The sequence below is a fragment of the Desmodus rotundus genome, chromosome 4 (genome assembly GCF_022682495.2).
Source record: "Desmodus rotundus isolate HL8 chromosome 4, HLdesRot8A.1, whole genome shotgun sequence".
NCBI lineage: Eukaryota > Metazoa > Chordata > Mammalia > Chiroptera > Phyllostomidae > Desmodus > Desmodus rotundus.
In genome coordinates, this window is record NC_071390.1 from 64,378,246 (window position 1) to 64,391,395 (window position 13,150).

Sequence of the window (13,150 nt, forward strand, 5' to 3'; positions counted from 1 at the left end):
AGCTAACTGGCCAGGGCTATTTTGAGGGTTTTTTTGCCATGAAGAAATATATGAATGTTATATAATTTATTGACGGACTTTTTATTCTATGACTTCTGAAGTTTGGAGAACTTTGAAATTAGAAATGACTTCTCCAGTCCAAACTTAGAGAGGCATTCGGGCCATGTCTTCACACTGACTCTAACCTTATTTGCCATGACAGTTGTATCCATGTAAGCTTGACTTGAACTTTCCTTTCTTTCTTTTCTGAAACAAATCTATATAGTTGTATTAAGAGAAAAACTGACAGTGCGGTATGAAGTTTACATTTAAAGAAAGTTTTCCCAGAAACCTAATACACGCCTAAAAAAATTTACAGTGAAGTTCTAGATGCAGGTCTGGATGATGTCAAGAATTGATAGATCTCATGAGCCAAGACAGCATTTGGGGTATTACTTAATTCTTAGGATTAAAAAGGGGTTTTTGTGTGTGTGTGTGTGTTTTTAAAGTGAACCACTGCCCCAGTATGAAAGTTTAGTCTTCTCCTGAGACCAGGGCTGTTGAAATAATCCAACTCTTGAAGTGACTCAGTGAACTTGTGCTGTCAGTGACTAAACCCTGCCACCAATGGTTTCAGAGTCCAAAGTTCGAAAAACAGAGAGGCACCAAGAGTTTTCTACCCTAAGAGCATGGGCCCTTCTCTTTACTCTCACACCTCCTATGTCACCTTCTTCCCCTCCCTAAATACCTCAGCCAGTAACTTGGATGGACAAGCTATTGTTTATATAATCATAACTGGAAAAGAAAGGGTATTGTCAATTTCAAGAATTAGCACCTCTAAAACAGAATGGCCTGCCTCTGTGTATGCTCCAATAAGAGACTTTCCCTTCTCAACCAGTTTCAATCCCCAAAATGGCAGCTTTGTAACTTATCAACTGGCTTAGTCCTTTGTTGGGAACAGCATTAAATTCAGGCAGGGTTTGGCTTGTAAGTTTCAGGTATTCTCAGCTTTCAAATAGTTTATCACAGTCTTCAATTAGTTGGCAATGATGTTTTTTTAAAAGATAAAATATTCTGGACACAGAACCAAATCATTAATTATTTGTTCTATCCATTGTTTCACCATTTCCCCAACATGGACCCAAATTTTAACAAAAGCAACCTTACCCCATCTTCCTTCCTTCCCATTCCATCCCTCCCACCCCCAAATAATATACCAGTAATAGTAAAAAACTACACACATGCTATGCTGTAAAAATGCAGTTAACACTATTGGGAAGAAGGCTGTGGGTTGTGGAGATGCTCTTTGAAGATCTACAGTATCTTTCTGCTCTCCCACACACCCATTCTGCAAGTTTTGTCCTTCATAGAAGTCCCTTTGCTTTTCTCAGCAAAGTGCAGAATGGGTTGCCTTGAAACATCCTCTTTCCTTTCCACTTGGATGGGTGTGCAAACTATACAATATGGAACAGCTTTAAAGCACTTGGGCCGCTGTAGGGCACAGAAATTATACCGGCTCTTCGAAGGACATCTTTTCAAGCCACCTCTATGGTGTCAAGACAAGTAGAACTCCTTCCCCTCCCCACCTGAAACCCATAGTCAGATGTGACAGGGGCTGGTACTCAGGAGAGTTAATTCTTGTCACCTTTTTTTGTCATCATCCTCCAAGGGAAAGGAATGACATGTCAGCCTTTCCTCATAGAAGAATATGACAACCTGGGGGCACTTGACATTGGCTTCCTTGGCTGGGACCAGGTCAACCTCGTCAGGGTTTTTCCATTTCATCAAGAACATGAGTTCTGAACTGGAGTCTGTAGCTCCAATAATCCTCTTCGGCTCCAAACCCCGGGCATAGCCTTGTGGTTTTTCTGACTCTTCTTTCTTCTTCTTTGGTTTGCTCTCCTCTCCTTTATCTTCAGAATCAGAGTTGGCTTTGCACTTGCCTTCTTCTGATTTATCTGTCTCATGTGCTGTTTTCTGTGACTGTAGAAACTCAGCAATGAGGTTGTGGCAATCCAGGGTCTCTTCTGGCTCCCACGTATCCTCCTCATCTGAGAACCCCTTCCACTTGAGGAGGTACTCCACTTTGCCCTTTACCACTTGATGGTCGAGAACTTTTTCCACCACACACTCCTCTTCCTCTTCTAGTACCTCCTCCACTTTCTTCTTGTTTTGTTTTTTCCCCATACTGCCCACCAGCTATCTGGCATAAAGGGTGACGCTGCTCAAAGCAGTGCCCAAGAGCACTAGCGGAATCGGGTGTTGTGCTACTGGCAGGCTGGAGGAGTGGCGTCCAGAAAAGCAACAGGCCGGTGGCCATGATCAAGCCCCTCACTGAAGCAGCATCTGGCAGGCCCCAGCCAACAGCCCTCCTCTCTGCCTAACATTGACTTGAACCCTTCTATCCTCTCTTCAAGTTTGTTTTGCCCATCAGTAGAACTTTTATCTCATATGTGTGAGTTGGGGTTAATTTGTCATTTTATCTGCACTGCCCAAAACAGTTATTTGTGGTGTAAGTTATATGCCCTGAGTTCTTTAGTGGGTTTTGTTTGTTTGTTTGTTTGTTTTTGGTCATTGAAGGCCAGAGAAAGCTTTAGGAATTCTAGTATCTTGTTTATCAAAGTGTTGTCTTTGTCATGAATGCCAAAAGCCTATTTAAAACTCCAAGAGTTCTTTGATATCTGTACCCATCTGATCTGAAGGCAGGACTGTGGGAAGGTCCTGGCTGACTGGGCTTGGAGGGCCAGAAGGTAGTAGGAAGTGAACAACAAAAAGCACAAAAATTAATATTTCATCATATGCTTCTGCCACACCCTCTGTCTTCTGCATTTTCTGATGCATCAGCCCAATAACACCATCAAAAAAGAAAATAGTCAGATACTACTTGTTCTTCATTCTGGGGCTCACTGCCTTTTTAGGTAAGCTCACAAATGAATCTCTCCAAAAACTGGGTCTAAACATGGCTCAGGGACTACAGGAAGCTCACTATGGAGAATTCTTTTTGGGAACTGGAAAGGGTAACCAACTGTAGTTTTGTAGCTTATTTGCAGGTTTTCCAAAATGTAATTCACCAGATCAGGAGATCTGTATTGTGTAGAATAGTTGTTTTACTAACACCTTCACCAATCTTTAGATCAACTCCCCCTTGGTGAACTTGGTTCTGTACTTTTCAGTATCATAAACAAAGTCTTTCTCACATTCATCTATCAATATTACACCTTCAGTTTCTAGCAGAAGACTCCATTTATTGTTTCATAAATTATTTGTAATCAAGTTTTGCATTCTTTGTCTTATTTGGAATATCAGTTGAATTCACCATTTTATATACCTTTTAAAATATTAAGTTGCTTTTCCTTCTGGTAGGCGGAATTCTCTTTTTCTTGCAGAGCACCACTCTCCTTATTAGGAACAGTGGCCTATTAGCAGAAAAGTGAAGTGGAAAGCTTGTCTTGAGCTTGGAAACTAATACACTGAGTGCCCCATTATGAACAGAGATGTAGTATTTCCTGGCTTGGTTGCACAGCCATGGGACTTTCATGCAGAGAGCCCTGTGGCTGGACTTATAGAATCTAAGGCAACACTGGCCTCACCTCCCCCTTAGCACACCATACAGGCCTGCTAATTGCCCAGCCTCTCTCTGTAGTCCTGGGGTCAATTAACTACAGCTTTTTACTACAGCCTGATGCCCTTTTACAAATAAAGTTTTTTGGAACACACACACTCATTCTTTGCTGCATTGTCTATGCTTTCATGCTACAATAGCAGAGCTGGGCAATTGCAACAGAGAGCACCTGGCCAACAAAACCTAAAATATTTACTAGTGGCCCTTTACAGAAAAAGTTTACCAACCCCTGTCCTAGAACGCTGAAACTGTGAGGGAAGTTTGATACGTCCTCTTTTCTAGGTTGTCCCAGAGCTCTAAGTGGGCATCAAGGAGCCATGTGGGGTGTGACTATTGTTCTCATACCTTTTGGCTCCTATATCATGGCTGATTCCCATTTCCTACTGGCCAACAAAGCACAGTGTCTTAGTTTGAGTAAGCCCAGAAGCAGATTTTGAGTTAGAGATTTAAATTAAAGTAATTTATTTGAGAAGGGCATGGGAAACCCCAGGAAAGGCATGGGAAAGTAAAATAGGGAAGAAAGTCAATATGGAGTATGTTATCAAGCAAGTTACTATTGTGGGCAACTAGAAGAGGTCATGCTATGGAACTCTGGAAGCTAGTGTAGAACACCTGCCTCCATGTTACTCCACCTGAGGAGGGAGGAAGCAGGTGTATTTATGCACCAACTGCTGCCTGCATTTAAGTAAAGGGCTACTACATGCAAGGATTAACCCTCTGTCTCTTCTGGACTGTTTTGAGATCAGAGTGGGCTCTGGCAGCTAGAGAGAGCTCCCAGGCAACACACACACACACGTGCACATACACACATAGACTCTAGAGAGAGAGGAAGAGGGAGAGAGAGAGAGAGAAACATCGGTCTGTTGCCTCCAGGAATTAAACCCGAGACCTTTCACTGTAGGGGATGACACTCCAACCCACTGAGCCGCCTGGACAAGGCTAATTGATCTTCTCTTGATGGACTGTATAGTAAATAATGCTACAAGGAAAATCCTTGTACATCTGCCTCTGCTTAGTTTGGCAAATGTTTCCATGGGATAAATTTCAAGAAGTGGAATTGCTCAATTAAAGAGTACACATTCAAAATATTGAAACTATTCCTGATTGAAAGAACTGTATAAAACTATATGCATAGTCATAGAAAGTGAGGGCCAGTTACACCTCACTAACCCTGGGCATTTCCTAACCTTTTGTGAATTGTATTTTTCACATCTTTTCCCATTTTTCAATGGAAGTACTCATTTTTAATTTAAAGATGATATACAAGGAAGACATGACAAAATCAACAGTAAACTCTGGTGGAAAGACCAGACAAAACATTGCTTACTTAAATTCATATGTGTTAAATTGATAAAGAGAATTCAGTGGTGCCAAGAAACCTACAGAGATTAAAGGTATTCTGCAGGGCAGATGAGGGATAGATAAATTCCTGGGTCCCCCCAAATCCCCTCCTGGGACACACAATTGTAAATAATACATCTATGGGGTGTGTGTGTGTGTGTGTGTGTGTGTGTGTGTGTTGGAGAGAAGGGGAGGAACTCAATGGCCCCTACTCCAAGGTCAGCCTTCTGTGTGCAAAGCTGAAGCAATTGTGCACCAAATCTGGTCAGTTATCAATGTGGGAATGAAATGACATATAGTCTGACTACAGAGTGTGGTACCCCAAAGCCTGGGCCAAGTGCCTTCCTCCCTTCCTTTTTCCTTTCATATTTTATTTATTTATTTTTAGAGAGAGGGGAAGGGAGGGAGAAAGAGAAGGAGGGAAACATTGGTGTATGAGAGAAACATCCATCGGTTGCCTCTTGCACACCCCCAGCTAGGGACCTAGCCTGCACCCAGGGCATGTGACCTGACCAGGAATTGAACCAGTGATCTTTTGGTTTGCAGGACGATGCCCAACTCCTGATCCACATCAGCCAGGGATGCATTTCTTGATTTATTGCTGCAAGACTCTGTACTTTTTAAAAGTAATTGTTTAGGAGCAAAAGGGGCAAAGGCAGGGGGAGGGCAGGAGCAGAAAAGCTTTATCTCCCTTAATCCCCATAACCTCCTCTCAGGCGTCCTCCTCTCCTCCCCTCATCATTATTCAAATAATTATCTGTTGTTTTGAAGTGAAATGTGTGAATAAAAGAATCTTTGGAAAACTACAATTTAATTGATCTATATAATACATTATTTAAATGATAAGGTTGTGCATGCTATACATGTAGCTTGGAGAAAAGTCTTTGTGCCTTTTTTGGAGTCATCTTTGGGTTGAAGGGAATAATCTCTCTGAAAGGTGACCAGTTTGGGTGGGCAAATCTGGTTCTGGGGCTGGACACTGGTGGAGGACAGTCTGAGGGGCAGCCCCCTTCCTGGCAAACCCTTGGTGCCCCCAAGATCCTTTATCACCATTCACCAGCATTACATGTAAATAATAAAAGGAGGTATGGGAGTATCTGCTTGAATGATACACTGGACCCTGGCCCACAGCTCCTGACTCCCTTGCCCCTCAGTTCCTGTCGTTGGACTGGGCAAAAAGAGGTGGCCCCTTTAGGTGATGGATGCAGGCGGGCAAGAGTCCAGCAAAGCCCCTCAGGACGACTCCATTGGTTTGAAGGCTTTAGCCACAAACTGCAGTCAGTCTATCTCTCCTCGTGTTTTATTTTATGAAGCTGATTTTAGTTCAACTGCTAGGATGTGGGTTTCAACATCATGATGGGTTAACTTCCGAACAGACTATCTGGAAATAGGGAGTCTTGGTTTAACTTTAAAAATGTAATGAAAGTGTATCTACCAGATTGATATTAAACCGTTTCTGTGTTGCTAAGCTCGGTCTATCAAATTTTACAGACACCATGGAGATGAATTGTTCTCCAAGGGCAATGATATTTTCTAGGCCCTGCTCAGGCCTGAAGCCGGGGAGGGGGTGCTCCTCCCCAATGCCCCATCTCCAGAAAGAAGACCAGGGCTGGTCTCAGACCAGCAGGAGACATCAGAGGCTGTTTTTGTTGCTGTTGGATTTAGTTTTTCCTACCCTGTGGCTTCTGATTAACCTTTTTCACTTTTCAACATATTTGTGTACACAAAAAACCTCTTTTACAGATGCAGTCATTCAGCCCCAAGAGCTGCTATATCTGGACCCAGCTGCTGCGGCAAGGTGGGACTAAGGGTGCTCCCCAGGGAGGCACAGCAAGAGGACAGGAGGCCAGTCATCTTCCATTCCTGCCTGGGGCTTCCAACATCTTTCCAGTTATTTAACACCAGGGGATTCTCCTCTGCCTCTGAACTAAGTGCTTCATGGAGACAAAGAGTGCCTCGGCAAGACTGTGCTGAAGCCTCTGTGCACAGAGGCCCAGCCTTCTGCCACCCTCAGCTCCCAGCTCCCAACCACTGCCCTCATAGAAACTCTGCAAGCCCCCTTCCTCCATCCCCACGTCTGCGTGCAGTGCCCTGGGAGCCAGTGTCATCACAGCCATCCTGTCCTAGAATAGCCAGTCCATAAATTTTACATCAAGGCTCAAATGCCGCTTCCTCCCTGGTACCCTCAGTTGGAACCAGTTGTTGAAACAAGTAATTATGTTCTGTTACTGGAGTGATTTACTAGTTACCCATGTGTTCATTTGCCCAACCGTGGGTCCCTGGAAGGCAGGAGCTATTTCTCATACCTCTTTTAACACCAAATCCCTGTAGAGGAGGGCCCCAGTGGCACCCCCACTCCTTTTTGTGGCCAGTCTCTCTGAGAGTGCTGCTCCCTTTCTGAGGAGCTGCAGTGTCACCCAGTGGCAGGATAGTTGTACTGATGCTGCTCGAGGAGGGTCCTTCCTGCCCTACCCCCTGCTGGTGGTAGCCACTTCCTGCAGGAGTTGAAGGCGACCAACTTTAACTACAGGGCCCTCCACAGCTAAAGTCAAAATGGGAATACAGCAGCAGAGAAGCACACCCAGTGCCTTTGGGATCCTTGGGCACAGGGACTGGGCTCTACGTTCCTATATCTGCCTGAGGCTCATGTGGTTCTCCCTGTCCTGCTGACCTTTCTTCCTTGCCAGTCTATCAAAACTTCCAAAATTCAGCTCGGACACTGCCTTCTGTCACTTCTCGTATGCTTGCACCTGCAATATCTAGTTTATGCAGCCTAGATTCACATTCCAGCTTTTCCCATTACCTGTTGTGAGACTGCAGGCAAGTTACTTAACTTCATTGGCCTCAGTTTGTCTATAAAATGGAGAATAACAATAGTACCTGCCTGGCTGGGTTGTGAAGAACAAATGAATCCATACAGGTTAAGTGTGGGCAAGTATAGGGCCTATTTAGTTTGTACTATTATCCCTCAGCCAATTACAGAGCCTGGGACAGCACAGGATACACTCCATTTTATCCTCACAGTGATGGCATATGGCAGGAACTCAGAGGTGCTCCACCTGCCAAATTCATGGGAACAGTCAGCCTTTGACTTGGGTCTTAGTCAGCAGAGGGGGCGGGGGAAGACCCCTATTCCAGTACTGGCTGTGGCACTTTCTCATTGTGTGGACTTGGACTTGCCACACCCGTCTCTGGGCCTCAGTTTGCTCAAGAGTAAGTCACCCGGGTTAGGCTATACTGTTACAAAGCTGTGCTGACCCTCATGGGGCCTTAGGTCTCCTGAGTTCAGAAGAGGATGAAGTTTTCCCTCCCTAAACATTCTCTACCATCAAGCATTTTTCTTGGGTTGGCAAGAGTTTTAGTTACAGGATAAAGCTTCCCTGCTCAGGCAATAGATGGGACCTGTACTCCAGATAAGGAGTACAGTTGGCCTTGAGAGAGGGAGGAGCATCTCTGGAACAAGGGATAAGGTTTATCTTTACAGGGTGAAGCCAGGAAGCAAGGATACCTCCGGCCTGGGTTCAGATGCAGGGCAAGAGAGTACCCCACTGTTCAAAAAGGGGATAGGGCTACCCTTGTGCACCAGAGAGAGTGAGGAGGGAGGGAACAGAAACACAAAATTAGCTTTCAGCTTTTGCATCCTGTGTCCAGCCAGCAAATATATGACACAGCTATGGGACTGACTAAAAAGTCAAGTTAATAGAGTGGGTCCTCACCTGGGGAGTGGTAGGTCCTGCTCTCTAGGAAGAGTGCCAAAATACCAAATGTGGAGGCAGGGCTTCAAAGGTTAAAAGCATATTCAATAAATCTAGAATTTTAATCAAATAAACAACCAAATATAAAGCTCAACTAATTCTCTAGGAGATGCCCAAAAGCTGGAGTGAAAGTGCTGTGCAGGGGCCTTGGTTAAAATGCTGAGAAGGGTTCCTCTAAAGAGTTTTGGTTGGGGTCCTGGACTCCTGAGCAGTTGTTGTTGGCCATTCTCCTGGAGATTTTGCCATTAGGCAGGCCATGCGTATGGGTCATCAGGTGACATATTAGGGTCCAAACTCCTACCATTCTTTGAGGATTCAGTTAACCCTTAATACCAATGGCCCTTTCAATTATATTTGTGCTTTGCTTAAAAATTCTACTTCTGAGTATCTCTCCTAAAGAAATAGCAGTAGATGTACACCAAGAATTATTCAAGGAGATTTATTATAGCATTCTTTTTTAAAAGATTTTATTTATTTATTTTTAGACAGAGGGGAAGGGAGAGAGAAAGGAAGGGAGAGAAACATCAATGTGTGATTGCTTCTCGCATGCCCCCCACAGGGGGCCAGACCTGCAACTCAGGCATGTGCCCTGACTGGGAATCAAACTAGCAACCCTTTGGTTCTCAGGCCAGTGCTCAATCCACTGAGCCATACCAGCCAGGGCTATTACAGCATTCTTGACAACAATGCACAATTGAAGTAATAGAAGCAGTCACCAATAGGAGACCGCAATTGATCCACAGAATAACATATTGGACAGATACTAAAGTAGAGATATTGAAGAGTTTCATGGGAATTTTCAATATGACTGGGCATAGTAACTGGTGATTTTTATTTGCTTATTTTTACTTTTCTGCCTTTCCAAATTTTCAACTGTAAAAAAAGATGTATAATTTTTGTAATTGGGCAAATAATTATTAAAGATAATTTATGGCAGTGTCCTTAGCAGTCTCCAAGATCAGTCTCTTGCTTCAACAGTGTTTGAAAGGAACAGACCCAGAGATGTCCCTTCTTCTGGCCTCCAGCCACCCTCCAACCTCTTTTCCAGTGGCACCCTCAGAAACATCTCAGCTGCACCTTGCCTCTGAGACTAGCCAACGCTGTTTTTTCAGCTTAGCTCCTTATTGCCAAGCAACCATAAGCTCCCAAATTTGTCAGAAGTATTCCACCAAGGTGGAGGCCATTGTCAACTCTCTGGCCAACCTGCATCTGTGGGTATCCTACACCTAGCTCTCCCTGGGCTTCTATTTCAACCTCAGTGATGTGGCTTTGGAGGGCATGGGCCACTTTTTTTTGGTGAGTTGGCCAAGGAGAAACATGAGGGTATGAAAAGTCTCTTGAAGATGCAAAGCCAGCACAGTGGCCACTGCGCCCTCTTCATGACTTACAGAAGCTGTCCCAAAACGACTGGGGTGAAACTCAGGATACATGGAAGCCTGCCTGGTCAAAGCAAAGAAACTGAATCAGGCCATTTAGGATCTGCATGCCCTGGGTTCTGCCCACACAAATCTCCATCTTTGTGACTTTTTGGAGAGCCCCTTTCTAGTTGAGAAGGCGAAACTCATCAAAAAGATGGGTGACCACTTGACTAACTTAAGCAAGCTGGCTGGCCCTCAGGCTGGGCTGGGTGAGTATTATTCAAAGGGCTCACCCTCAAGCACAACTAGGAGCCTTTAGAGCCCAGAGGCCTTTGAGGGGCCCCTCTGCATCCCCCCTGGTGTTGGACTTCTGCCTGAGCCTCTTCTTGCAACCATTAGGCCTTTTAACCACCCTGGAGCCCTCTGCAATTCCATGGACTAATTTGAAACAATAAAGCTTTTTTGCAGCAGCAGAAAATGAAAAAAAGTAATCTAGCACCTAAAGAACTTGAACTGAAAACTTGTCAGTAAGTTATTTGTAATTCAGATAGAAATATCTAGTGGACATCCTAGGTGCCAGCTTCTTTCCACCTGCCTTCTCCTTTTATCCTCACAATACTCCTAGGAGGTTGGGATTATTACCCTATTTTACCGAGGACAAGTCAGGCTCAGTGAGTGTGTGATTGACTGAAGCTCCATGACAAGTTATAGTGAAAGGCGCATAAATTCTAAGGGTGTTGAAAATTTTGACCTGAAATTTGGAGCAGCAGAGATGTTAGTAGAAGAACCTGGATGCATCTTTTTGTTCCAGGCAGCAAAAAGACCTCATAGCATGATGCAGGCATACTCTCTTTGGAAGGCAATCACTGAGCTGAGTGTCCTGGGTAGTTCAGGTACCGGTCAGATGGTCACTGGGAGCCTTTGAGATGGTCTTGCCCTAATCCACCACAAGAGTGAAAACTCCTGCTGATCCTTCATGCCCCCTGTTCAGAGAGGCCTTCCTGACCTGCCATTCATTCCACTCCTGGGGGACTCTGTCACTCCCTCTTCTATTTGAACTAGTAAGAGAACTCGATTGGGTTAAGACTGAGTTTTTGACTTTCTATGCTACTCAGAGAGGGTCCCAAACAGCATTGTTCTTGGTTACCACATAACTTAAAGGGAAACTTTCATACTGTCCAGAGCCCTTGATGTCTTGCAAATGAAGGAGAAGGATGTCCTCAAATTCCTTGCAGCAGGAACCCACTTAGGTGGTACCAACCTTGACTTCCAAATGGAACAGTACATCTACAGTAGGAAATGTGGTGGCTTCTACAACATAGATCTGAAGAGAACTTGGGAGAAGCTTCTGCTGGTAACCTGTGCCATTGTCAGCATTGAAAACCCTGTTGGTGTCTGTGTCAGCAAGCTGTGCTGAAGGTTGCTGCTGCCACTGGAGCCACTCCTGTGAGGACTGCTTCACTACAGTAAACATCACTAACCAGATCCAGGCAGCTTTCCAGGAGCCAAGACTTCTGGTGATTATGGATCCCAGGACTGACCACCAGCCTCTCACAGAGGAGTCTTATGTTAACCTGCCTACTATTTCTCTGTGTCGTACAGACTCTCCTCTGCATTGTGTGGACACTGCCATCCCTGGCAACAACAAGGCGGCTCACTCAGTGGATCTGATGTAGTGATTGCTGGCCCGGGAAGTTCTGCACATTTGTGGCACCATCTCCTGTGATCACTCATGGGAGGTCCTGCCTGATCTCTATTTCTACAGAGGTCCTGAAGAGATTGAGAAGGGAGAGCAGGCCACTGCTGAAAAGGCTGTGACCAAGGAGACATTTCAGGGTGAATGGACGGCTCCAGCTCCCAAGTTCACTGCTGGTCACCCTGAGGTCACTGACTGGTCTGAAGGTGCAGGTGCCCTCTGTGCCTGTTCAGCAGTTTCCTACCAAAGACTAGAGCACTCAGTCTTGCAGCCCCCTGAAGCCTGCAGCCCCCACTGTGCAGGCTACTGAGTGGGCAGGGACAACCACTGAGTGGTCTTAAGCTGTTCTTCCACAAAATTTTAACAGACTGGACCACAAATAACATTGACAGAAAATAACATTTCTAAGAAAAAATATAGACTGAGTTTTTAAAATTGTTTTACGGTGGCTAGCATATCCAGACAGTCATACCCACCAAAACTGCATGCAACAAGGAAGAAACTACTGTCAAAAAAGAAAACCAAGGAATCTTGGTTTTCAGATCTTCATATCTTCTACCTAAATAAAATAGTCAATATTTCCTTTATGCCTTCTGGATTTATTGGCATGCATAACTGCTAAGACTATAAAAATACCTTTTAATACATTTTCAATGACTCATGTGTCAGTCAGCCTCCAAGATAGCCCTTATGATCCCTGTTCCTAATATTCACACCCTCATATAATCTCCTCCTTCATAGTGCCAGAGTTGGTACAATGTGACCAAAAGAAAATGGCAGAACTAATGGTATGTCACTTCTGGCAGTAGGTTAGAAACCCATGTACCTTTAATCTTGGGCTCTCTTTCTTTTTTGGGCCCCTCATTCTGGGGTAAGTCAGCTGCCATATTGTTAGGACATTCAGAAAGCTATGAAGATGCCCCTGGTGAGGAAGAAGGCCTTCAGCCAACAGCCACTGGAATTGAGGCCTTCCAACAACCACCTGAGTGATCTTGGAAATGAATCCCTTTCTAGTTGAAACTTCAGATGTCTATAGTCTGGACTTACATCTTGACTACAACCTCATAAGAGACTTTGAGCCAGAACTATGCAGCTGCTAAATTTTGGGTTAAGTTGTTATACTGAAATAGAGAACTAATCCAGTTTGTTGTTTTTTAAGATGGGTAAAGTTTGGGTCATTTTGGAACCTATTTTCATTCACACTATGAGGTGTAGATCAAACTCTTTTTTAAATGAATAGTCAGTGGTATCAACATCATTTATTGAGATTTCCATACTTTCCACTCCAACTTGAAATGCTACATTTTATTTATTGTTTAACCATATTATAGAGAGGCTCTTGGTGTCTTGGCATCCAAACTCCCTTTTCCAGGCTGGTACACATACCTCCTTGCTGCCG

At 44.3% G+C, this 13,150-nt stretch overlaps 2 pseudogenes; one reads left to right on the plus strand and one right to left on the minus strand.

The window, feature by feature from the left end:
• Window positions 1-1,620: 1,620 nt before the first annotated feature.
• On the minus strand, window positions 1,621-2,166 carry LOC123479780 (chromobox protein homolog 1 pseudogene; annotated as a pseudogene).
• Window positions 2,167-6,140: 3,974 nt separating this feature from the next.
• On the plus strand, window positions 6,141-12,092 carry LOC112305382 (small ribosomal subunit protein uS2 pseudogene; annotated as a pseudogene).
• The last annotated feature ends 1,058 nt before the right edge of the window (window positions 12,093-13,150 follow it).